The sequence below is a fragment of the Trichosurus vulpecula genome, chromosome 1, assembly GCF_011100635.1.
Source record: "Trichosurus vulpecula isolate mTriVul1 chromosome 1, mTriVul1.pri, whole genome shotgun sequence".
Taxonomy (NCBI): domain Eukaryota; kingdom Metazoa; phylum Chordata; class Mammalia; order Diprotodontia; family Phalangeridae; genus Trichosurus; species Trichosurus vulpecula.
In genome coordinates this window covers 189,446,710-189,462,444 of record NC_050573.1, presented here as the reverse complement: position 1 = coordinate 189,462,444, position 15,735 = coordinate 189,446,710, and the positions used below count along the sequence as shown (strand labels likewise).

The 15,735-nt window shown below is 36.8% G+C and overlaps 1 protein-coding gene across 1 annotated transcript in view; it reads right to left on the bottom strand.

Moving 5' to 3' along the window:
• Window positions 1-15,735, bottom strand: part of CDKAL1 (CDK5 regulatory subunit associated protein 1 like 1) — a 695,070-nt gene that overhangs the window by 315,169 nt on the left and 364,166 nt on the right. The gene's annotated exons all lie outside the window — the stretch shown is intronic.

Below are 15,735 nucleotides of genomic sequence, written 5' to 3'. Positions count from 1 at the left end.
AAGTAGGGGAAGAGAAGAGAGATGAGAGACTGTGAAGAGAAGGGAAGAGATTTATATCCTCCAAGAAAAATTATCTAATTTAAATAAAACAGTAATTTTGTAGAATGGATTACTTTCAAGAGGGGAAAATATAATCAATAAGACTAGGAAAAAATTGTTTCTGATGTAAATTCAACCCTAACCCTACCCCTCAAGACCATCTAAGTCAAAAGATGTTAGTCAGGTGGCCTGAGGGGCTGCAACTTAATTTCTGACAGGAGCTTCAAATTTCCTGTACATGCAAGGGAAAGAACCAAAGCCCCATCCAAAGCATGTACTTTGGCAGGTTTGTCTCTTCAATATCTAGCATGGAAAGAATTACATTAGTCATTCAACAGTATGTTTTAAAAATCATGACTATGAAGAATTCAAAGCATTATAAGGCTTAGATAAACAAATGTAGGTTGAAGTAAACAAAGTCAGGAACACAAGATAATGAAAACAATGCAAATGGAAAGAATGGTAAAATAAAACTGAAGGCCACTTATTTATGACCATCTACTGTTAGACAAAGTCAGTATCGGCTTGGTTTGTTGAAATGCTTCCTCCCCCCCTCCACTTTTTAAATCTTCATTACAACGGATGATCCTCTAAGTGAGTGGGAGTGTAGGAAAGGGTAGGACAGATACATCCGGAAGTGAATACACTATTTTTAATAAGCATTAATAAAGGACTTTTCCTTTTATTAACAGTAAAAGGATTTTTCAGGGCCTTAGGATCTTTAATTCAGTTCGTTGAAAGAAAATTATGTTTTACACACTCGAGTGTTGCTTCAAAAAGATCAAGAATATTTATTTCAAAACAAAAGCTATAAAAGTAATTCAAATCCTAAAATAATACAAACTAATTTCATAAATAATAGCTAGTATTTTTATATCATTTTAATGTTTACAAAGCTCTTTTACCAGTATTTTTCATTTGAGTCTTACAACAACCCTATGCTATTATTACTTCCATTTTACAGAAGAAAATTGAGGCAGATCTCAGCTAAGTAATTTTGCCACAGGTCACATAGCTAAATAAGTGTCTGAGGCTGGATTTGAACTTAGACTTTACAAACTCCAAATCCAGCACTCTCTCCATTGTGCAACCTAACTGCCTGCAATAAACATAACTGGTAAAGTAGCAGCATTGAAATAAAAGCAATGAGCAAGAGTGTGTTTGTCTGTCTGGCTTGTTCAGTAGCTTAAAGACCAAAGAAGGACTACAGTACGGGAAGAGGAAGAAATACAGGGGCCAAAGTGCAACCCTGGAGAAAGGGCTTCACTTGGACAAGTTAGACCTGGTTTCTAGTTCTAGCTTTGTTATTTTACTTGACTTGTAACCTTGGAACAATTTATTTCTCCTCGGTCAGCTTCAGGTTGCTCTTCTGAAAAGAAATCATTCATTCATCCATTCATCCAACGTCTATTTGGTACTTACTATGCACAAGGCCCTATGCCAGGTGCTGGGGCTACGGTGGGAGGAGGGAGTTGGGAGTTAGGTTGAGAATTAACCATCAAGCTCTAAAATATTATGATTTACTGGAAAATTGGCTTCAGGTTTATTGAAGCAAATGTGTCAAAGCCCACCATGCAGGTCATCTTGCAAACAACAATAATTTTCAATTTAATTCAACAGATAATTATTAAATATCTATTATGAGCAAGGCATTGTGTTTTGGTGGGGATATGAAAACAAATGAAATCATCCCAAGCCACAAGGATCATGTACAGTAGCAGCTAATATGGTTAAAAAAAAGTATCAAGTTTTTAAGAACCCACAGAACAAAATATACAGGCCAATCCTTGAACCAAAATACATTTAAATGACAAATCATAAGGGGCTGTTTTTTTGACAAGAGATGTCCCTACGGTGGAAATGCCTTTGTGAAGCACTCCAATGATAACACTTGTAGGGGTTAGATCTTATGCTCTGATCTACAATGCTTAATCACTCTCTACACCCCAAGTCTACAGCATTTATTTCAATTCCTGTGGCCCTTGGATTCCCCTCTTCTAAATCATTACCTATTTACCAAATGTGGGAAATTGGCCAAATTCAGTTTAGTATCCTGTATGTTACCAGCAGTAAATAATAAAACAAAAAGTTTTCCAATTTAAAAAATTCATAATAGTACATATAAAATAAGGGAACTTTTAATGCCTATAAAATTAGTCAGTGATACTAAAAGCTATTTTACTTCGACAGCCTAAAAGTTATAAAGAATGCAAATTATCTTTTATTCAAGAAAAGTACAAAATAATAAGGATTTATGGTGGCTAAAAAATATTCACCCAACTAGGATGAATTCAGATTAAGGAAAATAAGAGCTGTGTAATTATATACATTTACCTTGACAAATAGAAAGCAATCTGTGATTAGAACATAGCAATTAGTTACAAAATGCTTCACATGGATTTAATTACCCATCAGTCTACATGTTCCTTAATTACTTTTATCTCATTGGATCAGTAAAAAATTTCTGCCTGAGGCAACTGCCAATCACATATTTATAATTCTTCTAGACTTTACAGTGAATATATTATTATATCAGGCAAAAGTGCTAAAATTATGGTTGAAGAAATTTAAATTTGAGCCTCTAGTTTAGTTATATAATAATTCTCTAATCATTCACTAATTCAACTAATATCTTGATTTCTGATTGATACTGTCATCAATTATGTTTAACTTCTTTTTAAAAACAAATTTAATCTTTGTTGACTATAGCTTAGTAAAAGTTGGAAGTCAATGTACTGGAGCAGAAAACAGACTTGATTTGGAATTAGAAGATCTGTGTTAAAAATCCAAACTACCTCTTACTGACTACATGACAGGCAAAAACACTTCAGTTCTTTGAGTCTCCCACTACTTGTCTATGAAATGAGGGAGCAGGAGCTGATACCTGGTGTTCAAGCTAAAATAGCTGCCTTCTTGCATCCAGGGAAAGTGAAAACAATCAACTTTATTTTTTAAAAAAATTAAATTTTATTTCTTTAATTAACAAGAATCTATTTTCTCTCCCTCCCACCTCTAAGCCCTGCATTGGGAGGCAAAGACCAACAACAACAACAACAACAACAAGTCCTTGTAAAAAATATGCATACACAGGCAAAATAAATTCCTTCTTTTTTTAAAATTTATTTATTTAACATATTTAGTTTTCAGCATTGGTTTTCACAAGAGTTTGAATTACAAATTTTCTCCCCATTTCTACCCTCCACCCCACTCCAAGATGGCGTATATTCTGGTTGCCCTGTTCCCCAGTTGGCCCTCCCTTCTGTCACCCCACTCCTCTCCCATCCCCTTTTCCCTTCCTTTCTTGTAGGGCAAGATAAATTTCTACGCCCCATTGCCTGTGTATCTTATTTTCTAGTTGCATGCAAAAACTTTTTTGTAGTTGTTTTTGAACATCTGTTTTTAAAACTTTGAGTTCCAAATTCTCCTCCCTCCTCCCTTCCCACCCACCCTCCCTAAGAAGTCAAACAATTCAACACAGGCCACATGTGTATCATTATGTATAACCCTTCCACAATACTCATGTTGTGAAAGACTCACTATATTTTGCTCCTTCCCAACCCATCCCCCTTTATTGAATATTCTCCCTTGACCCTGTCCCCTTTCAAAAGTGTTTGTTTTTGATTACCTCCACCCCCCTCTGCCCTCCCCTCCATCATCCCCCCCCCTTTTTTTAATCTTCTTCCCTCTTCTTTCCTGTGGGGTAAGATACCCAATTGAGTATGTATGGTATTCCCTCCTCAGGCCAAATCTGATGAGAGCAAGATTCACTCATTCCCCCCTCACCTGCCCTCTCCCCTCCTCCCACAGAACTGCTTTCTCTTGCCACCTTTATGCGAGATAATCCACCCCATTCTCTCTCTCCCTATCTCCCTCTCTCAATATATTCCTCTTCAACTCACCCTGTGTCCTCTCTCTCTCTGTCTCTGTCTCTCTCTCTGTCTCTCTGTCTCTCTGTCTCTCTCTCTCTCTCTCTCTCTCCATATATATATATATATATATACACACACACCCATACATACACATTCACTTCTATATATAAATATATATATGCATACACACATACACACACACACACACACACACACACACACACACACACACACCCCCTTGCTTCTTTCTGGCTGCTTGTAGTATTTTCTCCTTGATCTGGGAGCTCGGGAATTTGGCGACAATATTCCTAGGAGATTTCTTTTGGGGATCTATTTGAGGACGATTGATGGATTCTTTCAATTTCTATTTTGCCCTGTGGCTCTAGAATATCAGGGAAGTTCTCCTTGATTATTTCTTGAAAGATGATATCTAGCCTCTTTTTTTGATCATGGCTTTCAGGTAGTCCAATAATTTTAAAATTATCTCTTCTGGATCTATTTTCCAGGTCAGTGGTTTTTCCAAGGAGATATTTCACATTGTCTTCCATTTTTTCATTCCTTTGATTCTATTTTATAATATCTTGATTTCTCATCAAGTCACTAGCTTCCACTTGCTCCAATCTAATTTTTAAGGTAGTATTTTCTTCAGTGGTCCGTTGGACCTCCTTTTCCATTTGGCTAATTCTGCCTCTCGGGGCATTCTTCTCCTCATTGGCTTTTTGGAGCTCTTTTGCCATTTGAGTTAGTCTATTTTTTAATGTGTTGTTTTCTTCAGTGTATTTTTCAGTAATTTTTTTGGGTCTCCTTTAGCAAATCATTGACTTGTTTTTCATAGTTTTCTCACATCCTTCTCATTTCTCTTCCCAATTTTTCTTCTATTTCTGTAACTTGCTTTTCCAAATCCTTTTTGAGCTCTTCCATGGCCTGGGACCAGTTCCTGTTTTTCTTGGAGGTTTCTGTTGTAGGCTCTTTGACTTTGTTAACTTCTTCTGTCTGTATGTTTTGGTCTTCTTTGTCACCAAAGAAAGAATGCAAAGTCTGAGACTGAATCTGGGTGCGTTTTTGCTGCCTGGCCATATTCCCAACCAACTGACTTGACCCTTGAGTTTTTCAGTGGGGTATGACTGCTTGTAGACTAGAGGGTTCTATGTTCCACATTTGGGGGGGATGTGCCAGCTCTGCCACACCAGAACTACTCCTTCCCCAAGAACCCCCAACCTGGACTGGGTTTAAATCTTCAGCAGGCTGTGCACTCCTGCTCTGATCTGCCACTTAATTCCTCCCACCAGGTCGGCCTGGGGCCAGAAGCAACTGCAGCTGTAGCTGCCCCACCTCCGCTGCCCCCCCGGGGCTGGAAGCTGAACCTCGAACTCCTTCCACTCCCGCAGCTTTTCCCACTAACCTTCTCTGTTGTCTTTGGTGTTCATGGGTTGAGAAGTCTGGTAACTGCCGCAGCTCACTGATTCAGGGTGGTAGGGCACATTCCGCCCGGCTCCTGGTCTGGTTGGTCCGCACTGCTCACGCTGGGCTCTGCTCCGCTCTGTTCTGCTCCCAGCTCCCAGCTCCGTGTGGCATAGACCTCACCCAGAGACCATTCAGGCTATCCTGGGCTGGAGCCCTGCTTCCCTCTGCTGTTTTGTGAGTTCTGCAGTTCTAGAATTGGTTCAGAGCCATTTTTTATAGGTTTTTGGAGGGACTCCGCGGGGGAGCTCATGCTAGTCCCTACTTTCCTGCCGCCATCTTGGCTCTGCCCCCCAACAAATTCCTTCTTAAACAATGTGCAAAGAGAGAGGAAGGGAGAAAGGGAAAGAGAGTTCTTTATGTTTGTATTCCTTAAAGTGCTGATATAGCCAATTTTTCAGAAACAGGGAAAAGAGTAAGTAGGAGGCACTATCAGAGCTTTACAGTATCATTTAACATATTTTTTAAAAGTAAATTCTAAGTATATCAGCTAGATTCATTTTCATATTTACATGTAAAATCAACTTCCAAAGTATGATGATTTTTGGAGTGTCCACTATTTTGAATAATCTACACTAACACTTCCGTCATTAACATGAGTAATGTTAAGTAGACTATATTGAAATTTCTCAGAGGATCCTCAAACTTGTTACATTTTTAAATTTCTAGAGTGAACAATGTTCAGGGTATATAAAACCGTACAGGAAATTTCAATGATTGTTTTGTTATCAACATCTTAAAAGATTTTCACACCTTTATAAGACTGAAGCAGTTCAGCATCCAGATAATTCATGGTAAGAGTTTATATATTCTGCGTATTTTTCCACAAACATTAATATAAATAATTTATATATTTTAAAATGATACATAAGGGAAATTGATTCTGAGATCACAGAGAGACAGATGGACAGACAGATGGTGAATTAAAGGTTTGCTATGTATGCACCAGGCTCTTTGGTAAGGGGTAGGAAAGCAAATACCAGCAAGCAACACAGTCCGTGCCCTTGAGGAGTTTATATTCTTTGGGAGAAAATGAGACGGAAAGGGGAGCTTAAGAGAGAAGGGGCAGGGATGCTGGAAGTGGACATGGTCTAATTCTAGGAAAGATAAGGCACAGCCAGGGGACCTACAGGATAGATCACAAGGCTAAGATGGAGAGAAATGAAGAAAATAGCAAGAATGTTGACAGCATAAAGGAGTCTAAGATTGCAGGGTGGAGGTGGCAGGGCTGGTGGTGGGGAAGAGAGGGGTTGGAGTGTGAGGATTATGGCCTCAGTGTAAGCTGAGCAGTGTAAACATGGCAGTGATATTAAAGTCCTAGAGATCAACCACACTAAAAGCTTCTGCTCACCAAGCACAGGTGCCCTCCCAAGCCAAAAGGCAGCTAGGATTTACAATATAGAGTCAGAAAGACTTGAATTCTAATTCAACCTTGGATATTCCCTGGGCAGGTTACTAAACCTCTGCTTCAGTTTTCTCAACAGCAAAATGGGAATGATACACCTACCTTCTAGCACTGTTCTAAGGATCAAATCTATTCATGAAGTGCCCGGCACACAGTAGGCCCTTATAAATGCTTGTTTCCTCCTTTTCCAAGGTCTTGTCTTGTACCTACTTCACTTTTAAAAATACCCTGTCAATGATATCATTTGCTAATTCCATGGGTTCAAGTATTATTTGAATTATGATGATTCCAAATCCATATATCCAGCTTTAATGCTTTGAAGTCATAGTCTGAATGTCCTATCAGCATCATAACTCAATGTCCTCAAAGTAAGACTTAATCATCTTCAGTGCTAAATCCATCCTCATCCAAACCTTCTGTTCCTTTCTATTGTCTTAGTCACTCAGCTTTGGAAGCAAAGACATCCTTGACTCCTCCCTCTCCTTAACCCCCAATATCCAATCACAGGCAACTCTCATTGATGCTATTCCCACATCTCTTGAATTTGTACCAACCCTATCTAAGTCACATTGCTACTGTTCAAGATGTATTCATCACCTCTCACCTGGACCACTGTAAGAGTTGTCAAATTGAAATGTCTGCTCCTAGAACTGCCTTTAGAATCCATCCTTTGACAAAACTACCAAAACAAGCTTCCCAAGGCATAAGTCATAAGTTATACAGCTCCCTTACTCAAAAACCTTCAGTGGCTCCCTAATAAAATACCACTTAGCCTAGCATTTAAGACCCTGTATAGTCAGGTACCAATCTTGCTTCTAAACTTATTTCACATTAGTCCCCTAACTAGTGTCCACTGTGTCCTAACCTGGGTGAATTTTTCCCAAATTCAACATGACACTTTTCATCTTTATATCTAAAATATACTCCTTCTCTTACTTCAGGGCTCAGTGGCAGCTCCTTTGTGAAGTTTTCCCTGATTCCACTAATGTCAGTGTTGTCTCCTTTGTCAAATTATCTCGTATTTATTTAGTTGAGAATACATTATTTTCTCTATTAGTGGAATATAAGTTCTTTGAGGACTGGGATTTCCTATTTTGTCTTTCTGCCACTACTTAGTAGGTGCCTATTTCATATGAGGATTTTTTTTATCACGGTGAAACTTTTTCTTTTCCATATTTTAAAAATATTACCTCAGGGAATATTAGAGGATTGTTCATGGTGCCAGTGTTACATCAATTGCTTACCCCACAGACAAATGCCTTGTTAAATTATATTCCATTCTTTTGTTTGTCAGTGTTGTTTTGGTTCCCAAACTAAAGACATGAGACTCACTGGATAAGATCCACAAAATCTTCCTCCATGCTGGAATCCAGAATTAGAATTTGGGATGTTTTCCTATAGCAAGAGTGCTATAAATGTTGATTAGGTTCTAACTTACTATTAATACAACAGTTTATTTTGGCTGTATTATACGTTAAAACATTTGTAGGTTTGTAATATTTTTACTGAAAAAAAAATCAAATAACATCATGAATGTCTAGATGTTTAGGAAAATAGTTGAGAAAGCACTGGATTAGAAATCAGATCTAGATTCTTCTTATGACTTGGCCATAAACTACGTGTTCAGTCTTGGGCAAGTCACTTAATCTGGGCTTCAATTTTCTCATCTGTAAAATGAGGATTTTGGATAACATAACCTCAAAGGTATATTTTGGCATTTAAATATTATGGTTCCTGTAACTCAACACAACTTGTTTACAAATTGGGTAGTGCCTCCACTGGAGAATATCCTAAATGATTAAATTCCTGGCTTGTGCTTTTTAAAATTTCATCATCACAATGTTCAAACAGTTGGGTGAATCTGAAATAAATTATTCAAAGATAGTCTTTTTTCTCTTTGACATAAAACATATGCTCTCCTTGGCATAGATGTTATGAACCAAAATGGGGGTGAGGGTGGGGGGGGGGGAACCTGGTTAATATGTGTTGTCATCATTAAGCAAATAAAATGGTACAGTTAATAGAGTGCTATAATGGAACCATATTCTTACAAACAGATATATTCATTCACACATACAATTTGGAAATCCAGGAGACTTCCTGAAAGTTAAGATAAATATCACAAAATAAATATTATGACAGATTTATTTCTCTAATATTTTTAATATCAGAGAAAAACACAGTCCAAAAAACCATAAAAGTAATTATTTCTAACTTCAACTTAATGTCATTCTATAAATGGAAAAAAATAGCAAAGGGAAAATATACTTCCTTTCTTTAAAAAAGAAAAAGTAATCCACCATTTCAGAAGCAACCTCTTGGCCAAAATATGTAAAACATTTAATTTTTCTATGTATCTTTGCTACTGTAGCAAAAAGAAAAAAGTAATGTAAATAAGGTACTCTCATTCTGAATTATTAATAAGGAATACAACTGTAAATGTTTTTGTTCACTATTCTTCACTGCCCTTGTAAATGATTTCAAAATGGTAGTTGCTGAAGCATGAAGATTGTAAGCAGTCACTGCTTTCTGAAATCACAGTGCTGGGAATTGGTAGAATTCTTGCCTCCTTGGAATATTATCAGATACTATGAACTTTCTTTGAGAGCAAGCTATAATTCACAAGGGGTCCCTTGCTTTCAATCAAGGAAATGTTTAAAACTACCCCCATCTGCCATTTTAATGTATTCTTCCCAAAGATGGCCATAAATATTTAATATAGGAGAGGCACTGTTTAAACACAATGAATAGCTTGTGAAATTAAAGTTGGCTGACGGATTACACCATGTATATAATGCACTGTAAACAATGACAAAGAAAGCAGGAGCATTACAAATACATCTGATTCTTGAGGCATTTCTTTAGAAATAGTCAAAAGCCATTTAACATAGAAAAAGCTTAATTGATAACTCATGGAGTTTATGGTTTTTTCAAGCTGATCTATATAACACATATGCTTATATGTTTTCACATTCTGGTATGATATAGGAATGTGATTTTACAAGAATGCAGAATAAATGTAACATTTTCATAGAATCATAAGAAAAGAAGGGACACCTGAAATCTAACCTATATTGTTTAACTAGGAATAATATTAAGACCAAACACAAAGTCTTACAAAGAAAAACTTTGATAAATATTCTGCAGAGTCAAAAGACTTGAATGATCACTTGTACATGATTACATAATTAGTTTGTCAAGAATTCCATGGAAAAAGATGCCATAACCTGTTTCAATGTCATTGGCTCATCTTAATGTCCAACTTTAATTTTTAAAATTTCCATATATTTATATTGTTTCCTATGGAAAGGAAATGAAAACTAGCTGGTATGTATACTCCTTATAAAGCCTTATGAGAGAGAGAACTGCTATTTAGCTACTCCACACCGAATCAAAGAATCAAAGAAAACTGTAGTGACATAAGGGAGTTCATGGACCTAGTCACATCCTCCAAGAATCCTCCTCGACATGTGTTGTATACCACCTTCTCCTTTTGATTTCACGTAGCACTTTGTTCACAACCTTTCTGTTGTACTCATGAAATGATGATATTATGAGTTTTTTTATTTATCACCTATTAGACTTAGCTTTTCTTGTGAAAATTTATACTTTTCCCTTAGTATAGTAGTGGGGGAAAGCTTTTTTAGACTGAATAACTCAATGAATAAAAGTATCAATCCATCTAAAAATCTTCAAATCTCTTTAATTTTTCTCCTCAATTCCTATATTCCAAGCCATTTTAACTGCATTTTCTCTGAATATAATAAAAATTAGTTCATAATCCTTACATACAACTCAATATGAAGTTAATTTTAAAAAGTAGCAATATATTCTTTGATTACTCTGTCTCCTTTACTGTTTTATGATCTACTTATATTCCAGACATGGTGTACTTCCAAGTTTTTGTCCTAGGAAATCTTCTCTTCCCTCACTGCAGTTTCTTGGGATGATTTCATGTGTTCTCTTCCATTAAATTATCCCTGCTATGCAGAAGCCTCCCAAATAAATCAATTCGAAAAACAAACATTTATTAAGTACTTATTATGTACCAAGTATAGTGGATACAAAGGAAAAGGCTAAATAGGCTCTTTTCCCAAGGAACTTACATTCGGGATGAAGAAGACAACATGAACACACTTAGGTGTGGAAAAATGGATGCAAAATAGATATGAGGTGATTTTTGGGAAGAAGGCACTAGCTGCTAAAGGTATTAGAAAAAAAAACTTCACATAGAATATGTCATGTGAGTTGAGTTTTGAAGAAATCTAGGAATTCTTAGAGGTAGGGGGGAAGACTGTATTCTAAGCATGGCTGTGGAGGGAGGTGGGGAGGGAGGCAGAGGAGATAAGATGGAGACAGATAACAGTCACTTCAAAGACAGGAGATGGAGTGCCAAAACTGGCCAACTGATTCTGTTTATGGAGGTAATAACGGGTAGTAAGGATGGAAAGGAAGGTAGGGCTAGGTTGTGAAGTGCTTTAAATGACCAACAGGAGAATTTGCATTTGATTCTTGAGGTAAAAGGAAACCACTGGAGCTTGGACAGGGAAATAACATGGTCAGACTTATGAGATTATACATACATACATACATACATACATACATACATACATATATTCATTTATTTATGCATGCACACACACATTCTCTCTCTCTCTCACACACTCTCTCTCTCTCTCTCTCTCTCACACACACACACACACACACACACACACACACACTCACTGAGGAAACTAAATGGAGGATGGATTGCAAATGAGTAAGAAGAAGAGAGATGAGGGAGAAATCAATTATCCTCCCGTAATTTCTCACGAGGATTCTAGTATCACATCCCCAGTTGCACCTTGGACAGCTCCAGAGCAGCAGCCTACTGCTATACAAAACTGACTAAGCCCCAAATGGGATTCATCATCTTTCCCAATGATCTTAGTCTTTCTCCTAATTTTCCTTTTTCTGTGAAAGATATTCATATTCAGCCACTTGGGTTCAAAACCTCAGACATATCTTTAACTTTTTTGATGATCTCTTCCATCATATCTAATTAGTTGCCAAGTTCTATTGATTTGTCTTCCACAACATCTCTCATCCCACTTTTCCTATTCACACTACCATGACCCTGATTCATACTTCTCACTTAGAGGACTATGGAAGAACCCTAATTGAGCTCTGTACTTCCACTTTCTCCCCTCTCCAATCCATCTCCACACAGCTGCAAAAGTAATTTCCTCTGCTCAAAAACCTAAGATGGCTTCCACTGGTTTCTAGGATAAATAATGTTAATCATTTTAGTGAGTAAAAGAAGAAATTTGGCCATGGTGAGGCTCACTCCTATAACTCAACTCCACAAAAAATCTTGTCAAGTAGCTCCTGCGTATAAAATACACAAGACCTAACCTAACTGTAGTCTTATCTCAACTAAACTCACTCTAAAGTTACTCTTAAAGACTATGCCATTTCATAGAAGTAAAAACATCAATTTCGTATAAAAATATAACATGAAAACCAGTAAAGAATTACATATATGTTCAAATACTTACCATCTATTGCTTTTCTCATCTGTAAATCTGTCCTAGGAAGAAAACACTTCACAAATTGCTTTGAAAGAGATATTTGTTTTTCCCTCAGATTTCTTTCTTTTCTCATGTTTACTCACAGGTTATTTGGTTCTTATTTGAATATTTGCCTACACAATGTAATTACTATGACTGGCAAACTAATTCCTTTTAGACAGTGAGCCCTTGGAGATCTGGGACTGTTTTTGCCTTTTTTCTGGGAGGGGGGCATCCCTAGTACTTACCACAGCACCTGGCACATAGTAGATGCTTAATAAATGTTTACTGACTAATTTTTAAAGGTGTGTGCATCATGTTTTAAATTTTCTACTCTTACAGAATCTTTTTAAGCAATAAGTACAACTCTAAATTTCTCTACTGCAATAAAAATATCTATCGTATAATTGAAAACCTCAGTATAAGGTTCCCTTAATGACTTACTTAAGGTCAGTATTACATTAGCTTCTATATTCATATGTATTTTTTTCCTTAAAGAGTTTTGTGCATCCCATTACCAACAATAAAGAAATTCACAAGGGTCCACTTGTCAAAATGTCTTTTGGAACCATGTCTTCTTTTTGTAACTTTTAGCTTGTCACAGAGAAGTCTAGATATTTAAGGCTGGAAATGTAAGTACTCCCACTCATAAATGTTAAACAGAATAGTTACAATGTTAAATTTAAAAATATGCCCTAAATGCACAAATCTTTTACTGCACCATTAAATCATTTTTAATCACAAATACGGTATATGCATCTGCTCCTTAATCATAAACCAGTTAAGAAAATTTACTGCTAATAAGGATCTGGGCTAGATTTGAACTCAGATCTTCCTGACCTCAGGCACAGAGTGCTATCAACCATGCCACCTAGGTCCCTCTAGGTATAAGCTATTGAGAAAATTACTTTCGTTTCTCCTTCTATTAATTATCACTGAACTGCAATGCTTCCTCATTTTTGTTCTTATATTTTCTCATATATCTTCTGAATTTAAAATTCAATTTGTCCACCATGCATCTTTACCTTTCTTTTGAATAGAGATAATTTCAGAACCACATTCCAATCATAATATAGATTTCATTCCATCAAGTTTCAGTGATACCTCTGAGATCAAGTTTGCCTCTTTGTGTTAAAGTCTCTAGTTCATCTTATTTGTTACCCACATGTGGTACAAATGTATATAAATGCATACGGCTAAAAAAAATGGCTGTTTTCTTGGGGTTTTCTGAACTTCTACATATTTCAATTGCTATTCTTCTTCTAAGATTATATATCTAGTATGGTTTTTTTTAATACTTCTTGGTGACTAGATATAGGTTGTTTTCTCCCATAACCTTCCTTTTCCACTTATAACCCTTATGAACTCCATCTATGTCAGATGTCTCTCATTCCTTTATTTTAAGCAATGGTCCAGAAATACAAATCCTATTTTAACAAGGTATTCACTTCTCAAATTTGCTTTTCTCTTCTTAAGTCTATGCTTTAAATGATGAAAGCAGCAGCTGCATTCCTAAGATCTTCATCTTCTATCCCAAGACTCCTAGCAATATTTTCTGAAGGAATTCATAAATTCCTTATGGCAATATTACTTGGGTCCACGGGAAGTACCACAAGTGATTTGTACCATGTCCCTGAATTATAACTGCCACATGATGGCAGCAAATCAAATTACAGGACAAGTAATCTTGAGGGTTAAATAAACCTCTGTTAAAGCTTCAATCTGCGAGTCTGAGAATATTTAACTGATGAGAACATTATAAAGGCCATTTAAAGCTCCTGAAACATCTCAGGGCAATTAACAATAATCATTTGCTACATAATCTAAGTAACCACTTTGGGCAATAGCTTTGGAGGTGAGGTAGTTAGATAGGATTATGAATGAAAATGTGAGTGCTTCTTATAGCATAACTAGAGTAGCCAACTCCCAAACTGGTGGAGAGGATAAAATGAGATAAAATTTGAAAAACATGTTACAAATCTTAAATGCCATATAAACAATGATTATTACTATCATTTGGGTATCCTTTCCCGGACAACTTAATGAGCAATAAAACTGATTCACTCAATCAAGCTAGGATAAATTCAGAAAGAAAAAAAATAGAAATTAGAATTATCTGCATGCAACAGATCAATGGCAAGCTTAGATTTTGAGAGAATATTGTATTAAATATCCTCTATCTCCATATTCAAAACCTGGCCACTCTAAAAGAGACATTTCATATGATCATACCTCAGGGGCATCACAAAGGGTATCTGTTATGTCCTACTTGGCTTATGTTTATGAGGTCCAGGTGAAAGCAGTGCCAGGGAATGGAGGAAACTAAAGGAGAGAATGGGCCACCTAGGCATGCTACCTGTTTGCCTCCCTGAAGAAGGCCTATTTCTGCAAGGATCATATAAACAGAGTAATACAAAACGAAAATGTGGTTTCTAGAGTGCTGGAACTGGGATCAGGAAGACTCATCTTAGTGAGTTCAAATTTGGCCTCAGACAACTCTGTGTGAGCCTCACCCTGCATAAGTCACTTAACCCTGTTTCCCTCTGTAAGAACAATGCTGCTAGCAGCTACTATGGCTATGTAAGACCAACAACACCAGCACACAGGAAGGTTGCTAGCACAGGTTCTTTGATCTGCTTTTCTAAGGAAAGCAACTTTAAGGGGTTAACAATCTTACTTTAAACATACATATGTCATTCACTTCGTTCAGGGGAAAAAGTCAGCCCCCTGAACTTAAAAGAAAACACAATCAGAAATTACACAGAGGAAATAACACAAATAACCAGATAGGGCTTCTATCTGTCCACAGCAATACATACATAGTTACTAGAGAGAGAAGTACCAACATGTGGGTTTTCAAAGCCAGGGGGCTCCTTAATGGCTACCCAGAGTCTTCTCTGGTCAAATCACACTAACACTCTTCCAGTGGGTGAGCTCTCAAAGCAAAAAGCTAACCTTAGACTATATATACATTTCTTCAGGGTCAGAGGGGATCACAACCATGTGACTCAAAGTCTTGTGACTTACACTTTCTTGTGACTTAAGCAGGTCATCAAAAACTCTTGGTTCAATTAAAGACTCTCGATTGAAACAAAGGCAAGACTCAATAAAAGACACTTGACTGCCTTAGTGCTAAGGACTCCAAAAGAAAAAGCAGCAAAAGTCCCATTTTGCTTGCCATTACAGCCTCAGTTTCCTCATCTGTAAAATGAACTAGAGAAGGAAATGGCAAACCACTCCAGAATCTTTGCCAAGAAAATTCCAAATGGGGTCACAAAGAGTCAGAGAAGATTAAAAAACAACAAAACAACAACAATGAATTATAAAGAAGTAGGTATGTTCAGAGAGTAAAGAGTTGTGTAATGGGTCAAATGAGCAAAACCATAAAATGAACAAGAAAGAAGAGAGGAAG